Source organism: Aplidium turbinatum, chromosome 1 (assembly GCF_918807975.1).
Source record: "Aplidium turbinatum chromosome 1, kaAplTurb1.1, whole genome shotgun sequence".
In the NCBI taxonomy this organism is placed as follows: domain Eukaryota; kingdom Metazoa; phylum Chordata; class Ascidiacea; order Aplousobranchia; family Polyclinidae; genus Aplidium; species Aplidium turbinatum.
This window is the reverse complement of record NC_137472.1, coordinates 41,765,823-41,787,653: the sequence shown is the minus strand read 5'-3', so window position 1 is coordinate 41,787,653 and position 21,831 is coordinate 41,765,823. Positions and strand designations below refer to the sequence as shown.

The following is a 21,831-nucleotide window of genomic DNA, read 5'->3' as shown; positions in this document are numbered from 1 at the left end:
TTTTGTAACATAGCAATACTTTTTTATCTGTATGTAGCAATAATATATTATAATTGAAACGCAACTTGCCATAGCTGGATTAGTGTCAAATTTTTTATTTTAAAAATGCTTGACTTGGTTAAAAATTTAGGTATAGACATTAGACAGTGACAGCTTTGTGTTGTTCTGACACCATAAAGATGTAGATCGCGATCGTAGATATTTTTAATTCTCAAATTTTAATGTATTTTGTAAACCACCTATACATGACAAAATTGGTTTTAAGTGTCAATCTCTTATGACCAACTTCTAGGTTTAAAAAACATAGCTAAATAGAAAAAAAAATATTAAAAAAAAAATGATGCATTGCTTTCTTTAATAGTCACAACGAAACTGAATCTATTCCATATTCAGAACTTGTCTAAGCTTAATCAGCCCGTTCCAAACTTAATCCGCGTCCAGCCGTCCACCTACATGTTGTCCTCTCCAACACCAGCCTTCGTCTCTTCAATGTCCTGCTGAGACATCGCTGGAAGTTGATGAATGTTTTCATATCTCAAGTTGAAAGCCAGAAACATGCACTTTTGAACTGTTTTGTGGTTCAGTCAGTTTCTCTTCTTTGATTGGAGTTGTCCTTGTTGTGAAAAAGATCGCTCGCATGATGTTGAAAAGTCAAAATTGAGAGCATGCATTGTGCGATGGTGCAAATAGCAGTTCCACCAAACCAATGGAGTCAGTTTCATCCTTTGTTTGATGATTTAGTCAACGTCTGTTTCAGAATTATGATGCACATATTTCCACAGGCATGTCATGGCATACATACCAGTCTTTTTCTTGAACTGTGGGAATAATTGCAACTCTTCGGCTACTTTTCCTGATTCAACAATTTTTCAGTCATTTGAAATATCCGCTGAGTTCCTTTCATAGATTGCTCAATGTGGGAACTTAGAGAGCGTTACAGGACGATCGACTCCTTTAAGATGGCTGCCATATGTAGGTAGACCAACCCGATCTCAATCCTAACATTACTAATATCGCGTTGCGGTCATCGCCTGTTAGACAGAGTTTGATAGAACACTGAATTTAACACCTACTGCTTTTACTAAAACGTACTCATACGAATCTTCAAAGGTACACAAACAATACGGTACAGGTAATTTTAGCTGAGTTTTGCTTGATACTAAAAATACTGAGAGGAATGAATAATACCAAGTAAACAGCATTCACAACCAACACAGATAGTTAAATTAATACGTCGTTGCTGCATCTGCGAAAACCAACAACGAAAAACACTAAGAAACAATAAAACGCAAAGCAGTGCAAACATAGATAAATAGCAGTAAAAATAGCAACAAAATCGCATACCATAACCAGATGTTCTTTAAGTGCCTACACAACAGCCAGATCGGATGTGATTGATTCTAGTATCCTTTTGTACGTAATCCTTTAGGGAACGTTCAAATATTATGTAACGCCTTCGAGGGGGGAGGGGGGGGGGTTTATGCAAAGCGTTACGTAGCGTCACATCGGGAGGGAGGGGGTTCAAGCAAAACGTTACGTAACGCTTTCGAGTACGGAATGGTAGTTTTTTGTGCTGAATTTGTAGTGAAAAAGCGTTACATGGGGGAGGGGGGGGATTGAAAAAAGCGTTACGTTGGCGTTACATGGGGGAGGGGGGGTCAAAAATTCGGAAAAAAAAGCGTTACGTAATATTTGAACGTTCCCTTAGCCTAGTAATTAACACATTTAAGGCTTTTCCGAAATTTTGCTACTAAGCTTGCGTATAGTGCTAGGGATGGGCAATTCAGAATAATTCACTATTCTAGAATTATTCCGGAATACTAAATCGAATCCAGAATACTGAATCCTATTAACTTCCAGACTCAAGCAACGCAAAGTCAAAAAAGGCATGCAATGTTTATTAGCAATTTTAGACACAAAAGCAACACAATCAAAGTAAATGTTTGTTGCAGTGCAACACATTAAGGCATTCCAAGTGACTGCCGGTCAAACGGGAACGCAGCTTAGTTGCCGTCAAGCCAGCACTAGAAAAGCTCGGAAGATGCTGATGTGGCAGGTATGGTGAGATATTTCAGAGCCAACTCCTTTAGCAGGGGCATCTGATCAATGTTGTTACGCCACCAGTCAAGTGTATCAGCATTACTTGGTAGAAATTTCAACTTCAGATAGTTTGATATCTCTGTTGAAGGATTTTCTGCTTCAAAATCGACCTCTTCCATATCACTATTGTTGTTTGAACACTCAATTCCACAACCTAGCAAATCATCCAAGTCATTCAGATTGCCACTTGAATGGTGATGTTGAAAACTGTCACTGCCTTTATTTGGAGGTTGCATCTTTGCTTGCTGAAGTACAAGCAACTCTGATTCGATGGCTCTGGCTATGTACTGTACAATAGGGTGGGCCGTCAATGCACTTTTTTTGTCAAATCACTTAGCAACTCGGCTCAGATAGGAGGCTTAGGTCACAAACAATTAATCTAAAAATTTTTTTTAGATCGGGCGGCGGGAAGACGCCGCACAAAAAAATCAATATCACCTAAATACAATAAAAAACGTTTTTTTTTTCCAAAAAAAATAAAAAGTGCGGTAATTAAAAAAGTAAAAAATACACAAAACGACGTAAACACAGTCAAAAACAATCACAGAACGTAATCTTTCTTTGACTCAAAATGTGAACGCTGTGAGCGAGCAGCAGTTCGCGTCAGAATGAGTTCATGTCTGCGGTCATGGCCGATGACTTCATCGCTCACTTCGGTGACGAGTTTGATTGCGTGCTCAACTGCTTGTGTGCAGCACGGAAAACTGTCAATCGATGTAGGAAAATCGGTCTCGACGAAAAGCTCTGTGAGCTGTTGGATGCTAAAATCGCGTAAAATTGGTGGCTCAGTGAGCTTCTGCTCGCTCCACCGGAGCAACGAGTTTGTTGTCAAGTTTTTGTACTCAAAGTTTATTTTGGGAATTTCGAAACGACGTATCCCACCCGTGTAATCGTCCCTTGCTTTCTGGATCCGATGAACTGCGAGCTTACGCATTGGCTTAGACTCGTCATGCAGAAGAGCCAACACTACATTCTCCGGATGCGCAGCGAAGGCGTTTGTCTGTAGGCAACTGTCGACGACTTTTTTTAATTGGCCTGTCAGATAGCGAGTCAGCTTAACCAACCGAAGGAAAGACCGAGCAGCGAAGTGAATCTTATTGTTTCGCTTGATAGTAAACCACATGGGAGCGTAAACTTTAACGATGTACTTCGTCATTTCTATCAGCGCCTCTGTTGGTTCTGGCTCCGAGATATAAAGTCGGCATATCCTTGAAGCGAGAGTAAGCCATCGTGCATGACCCTGTTTTCCTGGATCACGGAATCGAATGCTTTCTGGAGGCAGACTTCCCTCGATGACCAACACGATATCGAGCAGATACTTTTGATCGCCGCTAATATCCATCACCTCATCGACTTCTGTCAGGTTGGATTTTATCTTCTCGAACTCGACGACTGCAAATTCTCCCATTTTGTACTTATCATTAGCGACGACACGGCCGATAAATCCTTTGAAGGTTTGCGGTCCTGATGATTTCCCGTCCAACTCGCCGAAGAGATGCCGAAGCGGGAGTTCGTTGAGGTGAAACTGGCAAATCGACCATTGTACCGCACTCCCGATATGTTGCTCAATGCTGGTGATGGCTCCTGTGTGCTTACCTGTATTGACGGCAGTTCCGTCGCAGCCAACGACCTGAATGCCTTTCACGTCAATTCCCTTGACTTCAAGAGCAGCCAACATCGTTTTGGCAATGTTGTTTCCAGTTGAATGCCCTTGAATGGAAACGTGGTCGATATATTCACCTCCTGGGTATTTCAGCATCACGTAGTGGTCTTCGATTGATTTTTGACGATAGCCAATTATGCCATTCAATGTAAGGGCTTTATCCTTTCTGCCGTCAAAGTAAAGGCCTTCAACTATTGTGCCGAGCGAAATTGAAGCAAAGTGATTCATCTCTAAACGAAGCCGTTTTTGTGCACGAACGAGCTTGTTTTTATCCACTACCATCATCCGATTGAAATCATCTTTTGTGTCCAGTAATGTTGCGGTGGCGAGGGCAGCTGCTGCTCTACTCGAAATTCCATACCTTTCCGCCTCACGCGCAACTGTACGAAGATCGAAAGTACATCGCTCCTGCTCTTCTTCGATTTCTTCTCTGCCGATCGAGCACTCTGACGGGAAGCGCCTTCTAGGAGTTTCTTCTGTATTGTCGTCATCCGAGTCTTAAGTACATTCTTCGCGTTCTTCCCGCTCTTTTTCTCGCTTCTCTCTCAAAAGCAATTGCTCCTTCCGCTCGTCCTCTTCTCAGATTTTTCCGCCTTCCAATCGACGTTTCCTATGAAACCAATGCGTGCTCCGCGTTGGTCTTTAACAAAATCAACCTCGCGTGAATGCAGCGATTTTTCGTCAACGACGTCGAAAAGAGTGTCGAGGCAAAGACTGGCCTTCATTGAAGCTTTCCATTCAGCCGTCTTTCTCGCCGTGGGGATTTTATTCTTCATCTTAACCATGGCCCATTGCTTCAGAATCTTCTTGATCACTCCCTCACGCGTAATGATCGCTACTGTGGCGAAATTGTAGATGCTTGTTATCTTAGTCGCCACTGCTTCCGCCATTTCGCGCAGCCCCATTTCCTTCTTGCAATCTCCGGTGTCCTTCTTCTTCATGATTTTGTATTGTTCTTTCACTTGGGTGCAATATCGGAGAACGTCACCACTGGTGGGAAGAACCAGTTCATTCATTTCTTTGGCAAAGCCGAACACCGGATCAGCAGATCGAGTATATGCGGCCATGTTATAACTATTGCAGACCAATTAACTGCAATTAATTGGTAAACTGCCACCGGTAGCCTACTGATTACTTGTATTCAATCAATCAATGTAAAATTCGACGTAGGCTACCGCCACCACTACGAATTACTGTACTGAATACCTGTACTAAATTGCGAATTTTGTTTTAAATTTCCCTCCACTATTGTGAATAAACTTTTCACTGAAACAGAACCCAATTATACTTGCTTCAGTCAGTAGGCCAATACCTTACCTGTTTGCCTTCTCTGAGCACTAATATATACCTGATACCTGAGTACTGTGAGTAGTCCATATTACCTTGCCTTCACTTTTATATCTACCTTACCTGCAATGCTCATACCATGCCTTCACCTTTTATATAGGCTACCAAGTAGCCTACTTACTTGCATACCCTGCCATCACCTTTTATGTAGGCTACCAAGTACTTATGCTACCGTACTTGTATACGCCTTCATCATCTTAGGCTATCGTACTTGTATACGCCTTCATCATCACCAAGTAGCCTACTTACTTGCATACCAAACCTTCACCTTTTATATAGGCTACCAAGAAGCCTACTTACTTGTATACCCTGCCATCACCTTTTATATAGGCTACCAAGTACTTAGGCTACTTGTATACCCTGCCTTCACCATTTATATAGGCTACCAAGTAGCCTACTTGCATGTTTAACTGTATGATGATTGATGAATCAACCATGTTTGATGGGTGTGCGGCACACAAACTCTGAATATACGCCACTGCAATATCTAGGGTTGCCATCGACATGAACCCCAAAATAAGGACAACAGAAAAATTAAATTTTCATACAAAGTAAAACAAACGTTTTTGAACAAACCTCAGCATTTATACGAGCCATTATATATCACATGCCATATTGTTTGCCAGAAACAATGTGTTCCAGCAACTCATTGTTCGTAAAAAAATACTTTGTGCATCTCAAGACAACTCAGGTCTAGGTTTACTTTTACTGTAGTAGGGATTTGGCTGTCATTCCACTAAGTTTATTCACTAATTGTTGAAAATAAGACAAAATAAGGACTCAAGTCAAAAAGAAGGACATTTCCTAGCAATAAGGACAGTAATATTTTCTAAGATAGAGTTCTTCAAAATAAGGACATATCTTAGAAATAAGGACGTTATGGCAACCCTGTCAATATCCCTGGAATGGGGTGATTTACCGATTAGGTCCCAGTTGTGCGCCGTCTTCCTGGCGTTCAATTAAAAAATGGTTTTCGATTTCGCCATTTACTCGACAAACCTCCTAAGAAACTCGAGTTGCTAAGTGATCTGTTTCCGACGGCCCACCCTATTGTACAACTTACTTGAACTGCCTCCAGTCTTTTGAAGTAACTTGTCTTGTATTTTGGTTCCAACAAAGTTGCGATGCTCATATGCAAAAATGCACTGGAGGTTGACAAGTTCTCAAAAACAAACTGAAATCGTGATTTTAGTTGATCAAAGATGCTTTTCTTAAAAAGCGCCAGGGTACATGAGTCTTCTTCACACGGGGAAAATTTTTGTGCCACTCCTTTGATGACAGGTATGACACCTCCAATTGAAATATACTTCTCCCCCTCGAATTAGTCAGTGGCCAACTGAAACCATAACATTTATAAAAGGATTAATTTTATTTTTGTACTGAAGTAGATTAACTTCTAGGCCTACTGTGAGCATCAAACACATAAAAGTAAAACACTTACTTTAATAGATTTTAGTTTTTCAACCAAAGTTTGGATTATGGTCCAGTGAGCGTTTTAAGCTCTAGATGAGCAGCAGAACCCGGTTTCACAATGTTTGCATTGCTAAGCACTTGTCGAACAGGCACTTGTCGAACAGGCACTTGCAGGAAGCACAATCTTTCTAACATGGTGAATGTAGAATTCCATCGCGTGGCAACATCAAGGATTAGCTCTAAATTTTTTCCTTCTCCTTGGATAGACCTCAATACCTGTGAAGCTTTCGAAGACTGCCGAAAAAAGAGCACAAGGTGCCTTGCTGCTCCTAAAAAAAGTAATTCATGATTAGTCTTTAAAGTCCGTAGATAATTTTGCTATTTCATTCTCAATGAAAAATAAAATTTACTTCAATTCAATTTATTTTTCTTTGTTGGAAAACAACAGCAATGATAAAGTTACTAATAGTTTACAGGAACAAAACCAACAAAAAGAAACGGGGCAAAATCCCAGAAGTTTAAAACAGACATGTGATGTAAATTTAAAGGATACGTCGATGAAAGGAAGTAAATTTAAGCACGGCCATCAAACCTAACAGTTTAACTACTTAGTACTACAATTACTTACCAATTGCGGATTTAATTTGAGGTATGTCAAATGCTTGCTTTAAGCACAGTTGCAGCGTGTGGGCGGCACAACGAATGTGAATCTATCCAAACTTCTCCTTCAGTGTGTCACAAGCGCTAACAATATTTGCACCGTTGTCTGTGGCAATTGCAACAATCTGATTTGGGGAAACTTCGTAATCCTCGAGAACTGCTTCCAGCCAGGCTGCAATATTTTTCCCTGAATGTACCTCATTCACTTCCTTCGTAGCAAGGACCAAATTCACAAGCTCGAAATTTTCATTAATGAAGTAAATGGTCACTCCAAGAAAAGATTGCAGCCTGACATTGCTCCACATGTCTGTTGTAATAGAGGCATACTTGGCTTGAGCCAACAACTTTCTCATTGCAACTTTGCAGCACACAAACTTTTCTTCTATGCTTCTTGTGATTGTACGACGACTAGGCATCTCGTAGCTTGGTGCTAGATCACAAATAAGCTTCTTGAAGTTTTCTCCTTCCACTAGGTTGATTGGTCTTAGATCGCCTACTATAGTATTAAGGATCAACTCCGTGATCTGTTTTGAGCGTGCAGGTGTAATGGGAGCTCTTATAAATGATGTTAATTTCTGCTGCTTCGAAGCTGGAGGTTCTAAGCCTGATTCTTTATTGGCATTGCGTGACTGCTTACCCAAATTCAAAAAGACATGCTTACAGTTTAAATGTTTTAAAAGGCTTCCTGTGCTAGCACAATAACTCATCTCTTCATTGCAATGTTTACAAATCGCAACTTTACCATCAGCCATCAACGTAAAGTGCTCCCACACAACCGAAGATTTTCGTTTTCCAGGCATATCGCTTGCTAGTTCTAGTTGTTCAAATCAAACACAAATTGAAACTGAAGTTGCACGTGTGATGTACAGATCGGTGCACGCTTGAGTTCCTTGAGTCGCATACGCATGTGAATAGAAAAAAAGCATTGCACGATTGTGTATGTGCACAAAGAGTGGAGAAAATTGCGCGCTTAGTTTCTTTGATTGCTCATGCGAGCGAGTGACGTAGGATGCATGCGTCGCGTGTGCACAACGCGTGCAAAAAGGTTTTTGAAAGCACGTTTTTTTGGTTCACTGTTTCAAGCTGAAAGTTTACAAAGTTGTGAAACTTATGCATATCTTTAAAACCGAATCTTATTACCCGGTTTTATTGCCATTTTGGATTCGGATAGTTTAGGATCCGAATCCTTCTGGATTCGGTATTCTGAATTGCCCATCCCTATATAGTGCGAGACATTTTTGCAGGATGATCTAAATTGCATGTATTTAAACGTTTTAGTTCGTTCTTGGCAAAACAATTAAAAGCTGTCTGCAAAATCCAGCCGAAGGTAATGTGACCAACGGAACAAGCAAGGGTAACAAGACTATTATAGCAAATTGATGATTCAGTAGCCATCGCACTAGAATGTACAAAAACACAACGCTGATTTGTAACGGAAGGAAACCTCTTTTTCAGGCAATCATTGCGTAAAGCAATATGCACAGCAATAGCACAAGCAGTAATCTGTAGGACACGAAAGACCACCACGGTCAGCCATATTCAGAAAATTCAATTGATCAGAGGAAATATAATTTTCGATACAACAAACTTCCATGTTTTTGATCAGTAATTCTTTACAGGCTGAGCATTTCCTACGATGGCTAATACTTCATGCTGTATAATCAGCAACAAAGTATGTTACTGCAGCATCTGATACGGAAAAATCACCAAGGTTTGCTTGAGCTAAAAAGTCTGAAAGCCACACAAACATTACCTTCAGATCGACTGTTGTCTTCTGCATTTTCTTGACATGTAGATGTAATGCTCTCTAAATCTCTGCCACAGTCACCCTGGTTCATCAATCATTGTGCGGGGAAGAATACAAAATTGAATGTTAAGAAACATTTTTAATAAATAATTATAGTGTTCTCTCTTAACTTTTTAGGTTATCGGCTCACACCATGGCAACTCAGCGAGTTCACTAAGTTAGTATGCGTGCCACAGCCATTTACCAATGAAACATGCCATCGTCAGTCGTCACTAGTTGGCACTAACACATAGTACTAAATGTTGGATAGCCTATTTGGGGTATGCAAAATACAAAATTTTCATAAGCTTATTGAAATCACTTACTCAAAGCATGTTGTGGAGATGTTCCGGCAATGCTACTAGGATTGAGGGAAGCCTTTCTTATTCTGTGGACAATTTTTAAACTCTTGCTTTCTTCAATGACATTCAACTGTTTCAGATGCACTAACTCAGCATTGCATGAACTACCAAGAATATGTTCAGAGCCAATGACAGGGGGAGATATGTATTTTTTGTTCAAAAAATTGTTGAAAATATTCTTGAAGTTATGTGTAAAATCAAAAAGTAAAAACAACTGCTCTCCAGGCAGGGTAGGATGATCAGCACTTGCTTGCAGCTCACCATGACAAAGCTCAACAAACACTTTCAAACACAAGTGGTGATGTTCTTGCAATATTGTTTGGATTCAATGACACTTTCTTTAGTGCATGTGCAATTTTTAAAGGCTTTTCTTCTTCTATAGCATAAACATGTTTTATATGTGAAAATAGAGGTGAGCATGTGCTTCCAAGAATGTGTTGATGGCCAGTGGTGGGTATGTGAAATCTGGTTTTGTTAACAAAGTTGTTGAAGATATTTTTAAAATGGTGAGTAGAATCAAACAAAAGAAACAGCCTCTCTCATGGGATGTTCAATACTATGCTTGATTGTGCCATTGCAAAGATTCATGTACAGTTTTCTACGAACACAAAAAATAATAAATATTAATCACTTTTGAGTACAGTATTATTGCAGTAACTCTGGTGTCAGTTGAAGCCTGTTTCTTACACCTGCTAGGTGACTAGCTCAAAGCGGTCCACGACTTTTCGGTGCTGTCGTTTCGGTGCCAACACTTTTGGTGCCATGCTTTTTTGGTTCAGAGGTTTTTTAGTGCCAAGTCTTTTCGGTGCCAACAGCTATTAACACTTTAGCTGCCAGCGTTTTGAAAAAGTGAGAGGAGTTCTCTTTTTCCTCTTGTTGCCATGGTAATGGAAAAATGGGTTGCCAAACTATTGAAACGCGCTTTGAAATTTTGGTTGTTGCAACTGATTAGCAAAACCTACTTTGCATTGTCAAACATGCCGCTTGAGCCATTACATCATTTTTTTACATTGAACCAACCTGTTCAGACGTGAAATTGATGTAAAAATTGATAGACTACCTCAGTGAATCAACGTATTCAGAAGTAGAATCCATGTAAAAATGAACTATTAGGCTAACTTTCTGGAACAAATCGAAGGGCTTGTGTAAAGGTTTCTCAGTTTCAACTTAAGCCTAGTCATCAAAATCCGTCATTTTTACATTGATTCAACGTCTGCAGACGTTAAATCAATGTAAAAATGACGGATTTTGCCGCCTGGGAATAGGCTGCTGTACCGAAGTTGAACTTGGCCAGTTTATACAAATATATTTCTTTTAGATCAAACCTATAGGCTACCGGTATCACATTTGGTCTGTCTTTACATTCTCTTACTAGGCTATGGTCTTTGGTATAAAAGATAAATCCAAAAAATGTTATATTGATATGCAGTGTCCTTTGACTGTTTTGAGTTACAGAACCTCTTTGTGAAACCTTTCGTTTTGATGGAAAACAATTATTTTGAATAGTCTGTTCAAAACTAGTAACTTACAGGCTGAATGCACTCAAAAGTAATCATTGGATAGGATTTACTTGACATAACAAATACAACCAACAAATCATTGACAATACAACACATTACTACAATAAGATATACTACTACCAGAAAAGGTACGGTAGTCATTTTTATTCTCACCAAACTGAAATGCAAAGCAATAGCTTTTTATTCGGTTTACATCAAGCCAATGGACAAGTTTCAAGCGATAGTTTGAATGAAGTTCTACACAAACTGACTTCAATAATAACCTACTGAATATAAACGTGAAACAATCAATCAATCAAAATAAATTATTTTATTCTTCGTCATTAACGCGTCCGGGACGAAAAAGATACTAACTACAAAAATCAATATAGACCTACCAGCACGTTGATGAACGGGAAAAGGTGGCAAAACCTTAAAAGATTTAAAATGTGCCTGAATGGAAAATTATGTAGTAGGCTATATATCAGTAGTTGGCACAGCCACAAAACCCAAAAAACAAATAGCAAAAAATAAAACAAAAACAGAGAGAAGCACACAAGTAGTACATGTAGTAATGAATGACAGCCTAACGAAAAGTGTTGTGGATTGAATTTGCCAGTTTCAATATTGATGTGGATGAGCAGTCATAATAATAATAATAGGATGGAGAAAGAAAACCGGACATAAAAGAAAACCATCCTCAGGCAAAAGCCCGTTTCGATGTGGCCCAGGAGAGCAGGTGTTGAGCTCTTTCTATGGTCAGACTGCACATCACACAAGCTAACTAATGAAGCTGTTTATGGGATTATATTACAGAGCAGCAAACCTATGGTTTCATTATCCAACACAGGCAGACCTTCCACCCCATTACGTCACTTGAAAATGATACAATCGAAAACTAAATCATTGGTTATTAGCTATAATAACAATACGGTGTTATTCTGGTTTGCAATAAAAAAAAATGTTGACATAAAACAAGACAAGGTATATATAAGAATAAAACAATATTGATGGACAAATAAAATGACTTATACTATAGTCACCAGAAGAATACAAGTCATTTTATTTATGAAATGCCTAATGAACAGTCTCTCTCTATTTTTATCGATGGACAATATAAATATTAAAACAGATAGACAAGCCCATGTACAAAGAATTGAAGTAATGTAGGCAGTTGATTGATAAGGCGACAAAAATAATCAACAGAGACCGCACAAAACTATTGCCAGGTCGAAAGCAACAAGACATACTGAAGTGTTTACCTCCACCACCTAAAAAAATATTCCAACCAAAGTGACTGATACAAAAAAAATCTCTAGTAGTTTTTTTGTGTGTGATACACATGGAAACAGGGTGTGACACAAAGAGCAACACCACATTGTCTGCAGTAGTACCGGCTCTCTCTTCTTTGCTTATGGCTGATACACACCCTGCACACTCTAGTTGGATTAATTTTTTTAGGTGTTGGAGGTAAACACTTTAGTTCATGTTGTAAAAAACCTCCACTCAGTCGCTGAAAATCATTACTCAGAACTACATGCTGTGGAACACTACTACCAGTCGAAGAAGATGCTTGCTGGTCGTCTGGACATGGTGCACATAGGTGCCTAGCTAGTTCAAGATTAAACTTTTTAAATGACATGGCCCGCTCCCTGCTTTTCTCCTTGTACAGGACAAAACAATTGTAAACTGAGATTTCTAAAAAGTACAACAAAACCTTCTTGGTCCATTTCATGCATTTCCGTGTACAAGAATAATAAGCAATCATCTGGTCGAGGTGGTCAACGCCTGACATGTACTTGTTGTAATCCATAATACATTCAGGTTTGGCCACCACTTCTCTTTCTCCATGGGCTCCTCGTAACCGTCTTTGAACTGGGCAAAGTGTGGCATCATGCTTCGTACTGATGGCCTTAACAATGCGTTTATCTTTCCATGCGAGGACCATCACTTTACCATTGTCCAAACCAACAGTTGAATGACGTTGTAGGTTACGTGGAACCCTTACCTCCGGAGGTTCACCCCTATGAGATCGCAAAGTCCCCACAGTGTGGATCTCCTGAGAAAGCAAAGCTTCACTGAGCTCCACACTGTTATAAAAATTATCCATGTAAAGTGTATGCCAAAGATGGCTGCACCTAGGTGTTAACAAGCCCAGAACAGTTTCTTTCAAGGTCTTCTAGACACGGTGGTACATGTCCAGATTCCAACAATAACCTGTTTTGGAATCTGCCAATATGTATGACTTGATACCATACTTGATGGGCTTATCTTTGTTGTACACTCTGAAACCAAGCCGACCTCTCCATTTCAACATACCTTCATCAATGGAGATGTGCTGTCCCAGATTGTACAACAACTGCCATCGAGACACCACCAAGTCATATACAGGTCTGATTTTGTAAAGTTTATCCTCGTTGTTATCAGGAATGGCGGAATTGTCATTAAAGTGCAGAAAGCTGCTCAGGAGCTGAAATCTATTCCTGCTAATGCACTGTCCAAAGAATGGCGTAAACAACATTGGGTCAGTGCTCCAGTAATCCTCCACTGAACGTTTTTCAATCAGACCTGTAAGAAGGACAATCCCCAAGAAAACTTTCAATTCTTTTTTATCCGTTTCCTTCCAGGATTGACACCGCGACTCTAGTCCTAGTGTACCTGCGTCAACCCTGGAAACCCAATATTGATATGCATACCGGTTTGTCTCTGTTACAAGCAAATCCAGTACAAGCAAATCGGTAAAAATTAATTGAAAGTAATCATGGGGATTTTCCTCATTGGCCACGACAACATTACTGGTGGCTCCTTGGGTTCCTTTGAATGGATTTAATGGAGGTTGTCTTGTTGCTGCACTCCATGTGTACCGTTGCCTGACATTCCTCAGACTTCTTCCTAAAGAGAGAAAGACAAATTTTGTTTTAGTTGCTTATAAAACACCAGTTCTTCTACCTTTTCCTCGACCTTTGCTATGTTAACGTGTATTGTTTTTGCTGTGCTGGTCAGAAATAAAAACAACTGAACTGAACCAACTCCTAAATTATAATACACAACAAAAGGCAACAACAGTTTCTTCTATGCTGTTGATATTAAATTGTTTTGTTTGTTTACAAAAATGAAAAAATAAATTTAATCATGAAAGAAAAGACATACCGGTAAGCTCACTTGGCATTTCTTCCTCGTCATCACTGCTGCTGTCAAGAGTGTTTGCCAGAACCTCCTCTTGGGCAACGTCTATTATCCTTTCGGCTTCTTCACTCCATTCTTCACACTCAAAATCGCTTATATCAGAGTCAGCCGTCATTATGATGTCCGCAGCAGAATGTACATTCATGATAAAGTAATGACAAAATACTGTATTGTAAAGTTAACTAAAAAAAAGAAAAATGTAACAAGCACCGTTTTGCAGCTTATACTAAGTAATATAGTGGATTACAGCAGTCTACTAAACATAAATAAATGAATCCTGTGTATGTGGATCAGTCTCCCAAACCACACAACATATTATTCATCACTGCCCAACTTACGGACTTCGAAATGGAAATGCCAATCTTACAGCGCTTGATAGCAACACAGTCCATTGGCTGCAGTGCCTAGATTAAATAATGTGACTGCTACCACTGCTTACACAAGAATGGTCTAAATTAGCCTACACCTCACAAGTATTTTAAATTAATCATTAATCTTCTTAAATTAACTGCAAACTCTTCTGTATAACTTATCTGCATTGGTCCTATTTGCTGTTTTTATTTCAACATTGTGGGTAACTAGGTACGGTACCATAGCTAAAACCAGTACCGGTAACTAAATCACAGTACCAGTATGTAGTCTACTAAACAGTTTAAATTGGCCAACACCTCACAAATACTTTGTAATTAGTAATAATGTTCAATAAAACTCTTTTACCCAACCTATTTGCATTAACTGACTTTGTTTCAACATACTAGGGAGACTACTGCTTGAAATACCTCAGTACTCAGTTCAACGAAGAGAGTACAATAGTACATTTCTCAAAAAAATCATTGCTGGTTCTTAAATATTTTCACACTGATTGGTGTTTTGACTTTTATTTAATTTTAAGAATTTGACGGGGAAATGGGTTAAAAATCGTTTTTTTGGGTTTAAAATTGAAGCAACCTGTCAGGCCCCCAGACGGGCAACACATTAGGATTTTTGGGGCATTGTGACATCATGTGACGTTAAATTACATCACAATTGCACGAGCTAACTCGTTTCCAGCAGCAGAACTGTTAAAAGCTTAGCTGCTTAACATTACTGTAGGCATTCACATGCTAATAGGAAATGCAGGACAGCAATAGTTCTAGTTCTTTCTTTTATTTTTATTTATTGATGTCTTCGTCCTGCATCGTGGGAAAGCACTGTAATCGTGGGAACGTATGACTAGAATTTTGAACTACCCATTAGGGTGGAGTGAAAAAAACTTTAATTTGAAATTCAAAAAAAGGGGTTCTAGATCCCTGACAAATTGGCAAAAACCAACAACAAAATGGTTTCGTGGAGTTGCACCCCCTATTGGCCGTGCTACCCCCCATTTTATGGGGAAGTACCCCCAAAATTCTCAAATTGGCTGTAACTTTCGAACTGCTGGTGCTAGGAACATGCGTTTGGTATCAAATGATGCAGAATGATAATGTCTCTATCGATAATGTTAGCACAAGCACAAAGTAATGGGTAAATGCACATGCTGTACTGCATATGCAGGTTACAGATGACTTGGATAATTTTGCTTATTGAATTTGCAATAAATATACAGCATAGTAAGCATAATATATGGTACACATGACGTAAAGAATACAAGGGGTAATTGAGAGCATGTTGGCAGTGGCAACCATGGTCTAACGATACAGTAGTGTGACTGGTAATACAAAGTAGTGCTAATGTCATGTATACACACACTTGCAAGTAACAACTTTACTGCACGACATGGGGGTTACTAAGTGGACACCTGTTCAAAGTGTAGGTGCATAAAACATGACATATCTAGCACATATTGTAATTGGTAGATGTAATTGGTGATGGATGGACTGTGATCTGCCATGAAATCATTGCCAAAGAAATACCAGCACACAGATTGATATGATCCATACTGCTGCATGTGCAATGGATGGTACTAACTTATCTGTAGCAAAAAGTGTGCTGCAGGAAATTGCAGATACTGAACTTACTCTTACTGACAAGCTTGCCCTCGTTGGAAGCGATAGTACTGCTGCAATGACTGGAAATGAACATGGAGAAAAAGAGCAACTCAAAAGACCAGTGCAGTTGGTTATATATATGCTTACTGCACTGCAACGATCTCCCTCTACGACATATATTTACAACCTTAGATGGGACAACAAACAGCCCTTCATCTTTTTCTGGAATCATTGGAAAAGAATTGGGAGGCAGCATTTCTGCATGGAAAGTTGTCCAAATCAAGTCAATCCTCAATTCCAAATTACCTGTGATGCCCAACAGTGTGATCAATAACCTTAGTTCTGACTAGTATTATGGCTACAGAATGTGTTGGGCTGTTATGCTTGGGCATGTTGATGATTGATGAAGACTTGTAGTTTTTGTCAGTCGGGGAATTATATCATTCAAGGTGGCAAACACTTGCTTGTAGGCTACTTCGTAGATTACACATCTGCGATCAACCCTTTCAAAAGTTTCATGATCTTGTCTGAGTACTGCATCAAAGTTTGCTTCCCATTTTAGTTTAAAATAAAACACCACAATTCATCGTGATGAGTCAAAAAACTTTTTCAACAATCAACATGTTGCAAAGAAATCTGTCCTTCCCAAACCAAGAAGTAAAAGAGATTTCTAAGAAGGTTTTGGTACGCAATGCATTTTTCGATCACCCTGAAAATGTCATTGTTGGTATGCTAGGCGATGAACACCGCTAGTTATGAAGCGCAGCAATCCAACAAATCCATCCGTTATGTTCACAAGCACAGAAAAAGCAAAACAAGAATCATGTTGGTTCCTCACAATAAGCAAAAGATGAAAATCGAAAGCTGAGAAAGGAAATTTCACCAGCGGTGCCACCTGCAATACGCAGATTTCTTGTGCCACAGCTTAATACTAAAGCAAAATCATACCACCAACTTGTGAAGCTTGGCACAGTTCATAAGTCTGAGCCACCTATCATGAGATCGCTAACAGATCAACAGCTTGACAATGTCATCGACTAACCTCTGCGTCTGGATTATCCTTGCCACATCCAAGTGGTGGAGCGTCATGTCAAGCTTGTGACTGAAGCAAGAATCTGTTGCAGCTTTTGAAAGAAGGGATGGGCTGATACATGAGAAGGTGCAATCTCGTCAACTTATGAAAGAATTCAACATTTAGAAAGAATTCTCACTAGATTGACATGTTCACCTATTTGGTTGTTGAAGTCTCAATGTAGTACTGGTGGCCTAGCACATGCTGCAGTATGGATCATATCAATCTGTGTGCTGGTATTTCCGTGACAATGATTTCATGGCAGATCTCAGTCTACCCATCACCAATCACAGTATATACTGTATATGTCATGTTTTATGCACCTACACTTTGAACAGGTGTCCAGTTAGTAACCCCCACGTCGTGCAGTAAAGTTGTTACTTGCAAGTGTGTATATACATGACATTAGCACTACTTTGTATTACCAGTCACACTACTGTACCGTTAGACCATGGTTGCCACTGCCAACATGCTTTCAATTACCCCTTGTATTCTTTACGTCATGTGTAGGGCTGTAGGCTACCATATATTATGCATACTATGCTGTATATTTATTGCAAATTCAATAAGCAAAAGTATCCAAGTCATCTGTAACCTGCATATGCAGTACAGCATGTGCATTTACCCATTACCTTGTGCTTGCGCTACCGTTTTTGTCCAAAACATGGTAAAATATACGTTTTTTGTCATAACTTTTTTTCTAGTGAGATTAAGGCAAAAAGTCCTTTTAGACCAGATAGAAACATTATCATTCTGCATCATTTGATACCAAACTCATGTTCCTAGCACCAGCAGTTCGAAAGTTACAGCCGATTTGATAATTTTGGGGGTACTCCCCCATAAAATGGGGAGTAGCCTTTACAATGTTAATTAGATGAAAACTTGTTGTAATTTGCATTACGTTAAAGATATAGATTAAAAACCTACCTATTGCAAACATGGTTGTCCACTGACACTGCAGTAACAACAACACACTTGTCTAAAGCTGCAATAACTCGTTCAAGCCAAGACTCCAAAATATTTGTATCCAGTTTGGCGATGGGTATGACACAGACAACATCTTTGTAGTTTTCAAACATGGACTGAATCATAAAAGTTAACACCGTCTTTGTTGGTGAGCCATCATCGCTAAGACTGCATAGCCGAGTGGTGAGAACACTGGAACGGCAATCGAGAGGGCGCCGGTTCGACACCGCTCAAGAGCATGCGGCTGTGTCTGTGGCAGGACACTTTAAGGCATGCCTGAAGGTGGACACGAAGATTGGCTTCCTTGCCTTCCCGTCCACTTAATCTAAATCTTCAACCACCGGGTGTAAGCCTGGATACGACAAACATCGCTAAGACCGATGAAGCTGCCATTGTTATACTCTATTCTTTGGGCGGTGTAGACCTCATCAATAATTAGAGTGACTATTTTCTCTCTGGCCGTCAAATGTGCAGTTCTTTGTTCCAGATAATGAAAAGACACTTCACTACACTGGACAGCAGTTCCAGATGAGAGTTGACGCAATCTGCTTAATGATGGTAAAATAAACAAATCTCGCAACGTTTCATACAGTGCAGTGCTAGTTAATTGCCAAAGAAATGATGTGGTCGTCATTGCAACAGAGTATCGTCGACCATTTTTAAGAACTTGCATCAAGGTTAGTTGCTGAATAATGAAATGCAGAAGCGATAAATTAGATGTCTCAATACTTGCAGGAATTACACCACTTGATATGTACGGTAACTTTCCAATAAAGATATTGCTAAGTTCATTGGACGACCTGGATTGTCAGCAACAAAAGTGTTTTGATCTACCAAAGTTTTGCACCAAGCAAGAAAGTTAACAAATTCTGCTATTGACTGTACATAATTTGATTTGAATAAGTGTGCGTATTGACTCCGAGGAATGCCAGCGGAAAGAAAAAATGTCTTTGTTTGTAATGCACTGTCGACAGTACCAGACACAAGAAGTTTGGATGCCTCATTGCTGTCTATATCACAATGTCCATAGTGACACTGTGTGTAAGTTTCTGAATGCACAATAATGAAACCACTTGGAAAACTTGCTTCTTTTAATTTTAGATTAAACATTTCAAAATTGGTGCATGTGTCTGCTTTTAGGAACTCACTAATACGTCTTTCCTTTTCCAAGTTTTCTTTTTCAAGTCTAGCTGATGCAGTACTTGATGTAGTTGGACGCACTTCAGGTTGGGATGCTGAAAGATATGACGGCAAGGACGGAAAAACTTTCGGAATAGCATTTGGCTGTAATCGTAACCTTTTCAATTCTTGAGAATCACGAGCACTGCGACGCTTTGCATCAGTATCTTTGGAGAAAGTGCAAAAATCAGCATTATGAAAATGCTTTCCACAAACACGATGACAAGTTGAAAGTGTCCAATTTTTTCTTGGAATGGCAGATATCCATTTATTGCGTAACTCTGGATCAGACGGAAATCGAAACAACGGGAATTTTTCTTTGGGTTTTTTTGACTTGTACCCTGTTTTGCACCCTGGTACACAACACGTATTGACCATATTTACATAAACAGCGTACAGAGTTTAACTCATAGATTGACCAACAATCTGATAACTTGCCTTGCAGTTAAACAGAAAACAAACTTAATTGTGAATGCTATATTATATTAACAACATTGTCCCCTTCAAGAAATCAGATTGTGAGAAAATAACATCAACTACCGATATATGAAGCTACAGTTTGTAGTAGCTATACCGGTACCTTGCAAAAATAACAATAACGTCCACCAAGCTGTTGATTTTACAGGCCAAAGTTGGTGCTGTCTAAAACTACACAGACAGAATCTCTAAGAATGCAAATATAAGGTCTTGATAAAAAAATTCTAACACAGTCACCAAATGTTTTGTATAAGCTAACTTTTATCTAAAAGCCTAAGCTAAGAAGCAAGTAAGCAACACATTAAAATAAACCGTGTTGCCAGCCTTTAAAAATATTTCCAGCCCAAACTCTTCACACAACCAGCATAAAACCAGCCCACCAATTCAACAGTGGAAGCTGCTACCTGTTAGCGAGCACGCCGAAAAACTACCCTCCTATTGCGTGAGGGATCAGCAGCTCCGAACGGGGTTGTCGATCCCGTACTCCACAATCCCTATATAAAGCAGTGCTAGTAAGCTGCCACAAAAATGCCAGTGTTATCACAACAGAGGAATATCGCCGACTTTACGTGGGCACAGTACCCATCTTTAATTGCTCAATTACGAACAATAGTAACATATTTACTGCACCATAACATTGCTACTGAGACCTGCCTTCTTTAGGTTCACAAGCAAGATATTGCTTTAATGAGCTAATAGCGAGTAAGATAATTTTCCTTTTGAGATGTATCATTCATAGCTAGAAACTTACAGAATGCAAGTACAGTATATTGCAAGTCTTAAGCCACCATCAAGAAAATACTGGAAAAGATTTTGAGGGACAGGAATAGATGACACAAATGCAGAAACTGTCAGTTGTTTAGTAACAATTACAGTTACTTTAAGCTTTGGGGAAACACTGATATCATCATTGTATAGTAAATAAATGAAAGCAATCGACGTGTTCTGCAGACATGGTTGTGCAGTTGTGGTTGTGCAGACGTGGTTACATGTTTGTTCTGCAGAACAAACATGTAACCACTTTGTAAAGTGTTCCTTTTTTTTTTTTTTAAGTTTCAAAATTATCTATAGCATCTCTAAACGTAGTTTTCATTTTATTTCTCTAACTGCATGTTTTCTTTCTCAAGCCTTGATGAAGAACTAGCAGATGATGTACGAAAATAACTTGGTTGCCGAGACAAATACTTTGGAAGGCCAGGAAATGTATGGGGAATAGCTGTGATTTTTAGTCTTTAATTAGACTTTTTTAAGTTCCAAAGTTTCTCGTTCATTGCGTTGTTTATGATGTTGGTCAATTGATGTCGTTTCAAAATCTTCCGCAAAAAAAATGCTTAGAGCACACTTTGTGGTATTTAGTAGCCTAACTGTCCAATCTTACCGAGGTATAGCAGCAATCCATTTTTTTTAGAAAGTTCTTCCTTAGGAAATCCAAACAAAAGAATTTTTTTAGAATTAATGGATGTTTTGTGACCAGTGTTACATCCAGACACACAGCATTTGTAAACAATATTTATTTCTCAAAACCAACAAAAAATTTACAGTTAACAACTAATTTTCAAATTAAAAGCATTTAACAAATAACATTTAACAAACTGTCTAACAGAAAAAATAAATAAAATGTTAGAGGCTAAGTTTGAAAATTGAACAACAATCGAACTGTTTATTCACATGCTATCAGCAAAGAAGAAATTTATTCACATATCAAAGGTAACTAGCCTACCTCATAATAAAAACAGTTAGAATAAACGCAGGAAAACATGCGATTCAAGTTTTTGGACCAAACATCTGGTCTGATGTACCAAGCGAAATAAAAAGATCATAGTGGGTAAAAACTGGCTATTCTCACAATCATGCAAAGCAACTTCTTACATCACATTGGCATTGCAACATTCATGTATATACGGCAAATCCTTCACGATATACAGTTTTTCCTGGCCTTTTCCCATCAATAAAGCCTTTTATAAAATGCCCCTTACGACTGTCAGCAAAGACAAAGCATAAATAGCAAAATCGTTACCAATTACTGGAAAAAACAACAACCAGACTTTATCACACTCTTCGCTAATGCTGTTTCTTGCAAAACAGGACGTCAGTCAGAAATCTTCATCTGTATAGATATGATTGCCTGAAGCGGTATAATTTCTTGTTGAATTT

At 39.0% G+C, this 21,831-nt stretch overlaps 1 protein-coding gene and 1 pseudogene across 1 annotated transcript in view; one reads left to right on the top strand and one right to left on the bottom strand.

Annotated features, from left to right (window-relative positions):
• LOC145777039 (DNA repair protein RAD51 homolog 3-like) overlaps positions 1–21,831 on the top strand; it is a 37,660-nt gene that overhangs the window by 14,080 nt on the left and 1,749 nt on the right. The window lies entirely within an intron of this gene.
• Positions 1,931–7,983, bottom strand: LOC145776383 (E3 SUMO-protein ligase ZBED1-like; annotated as a pseudogene).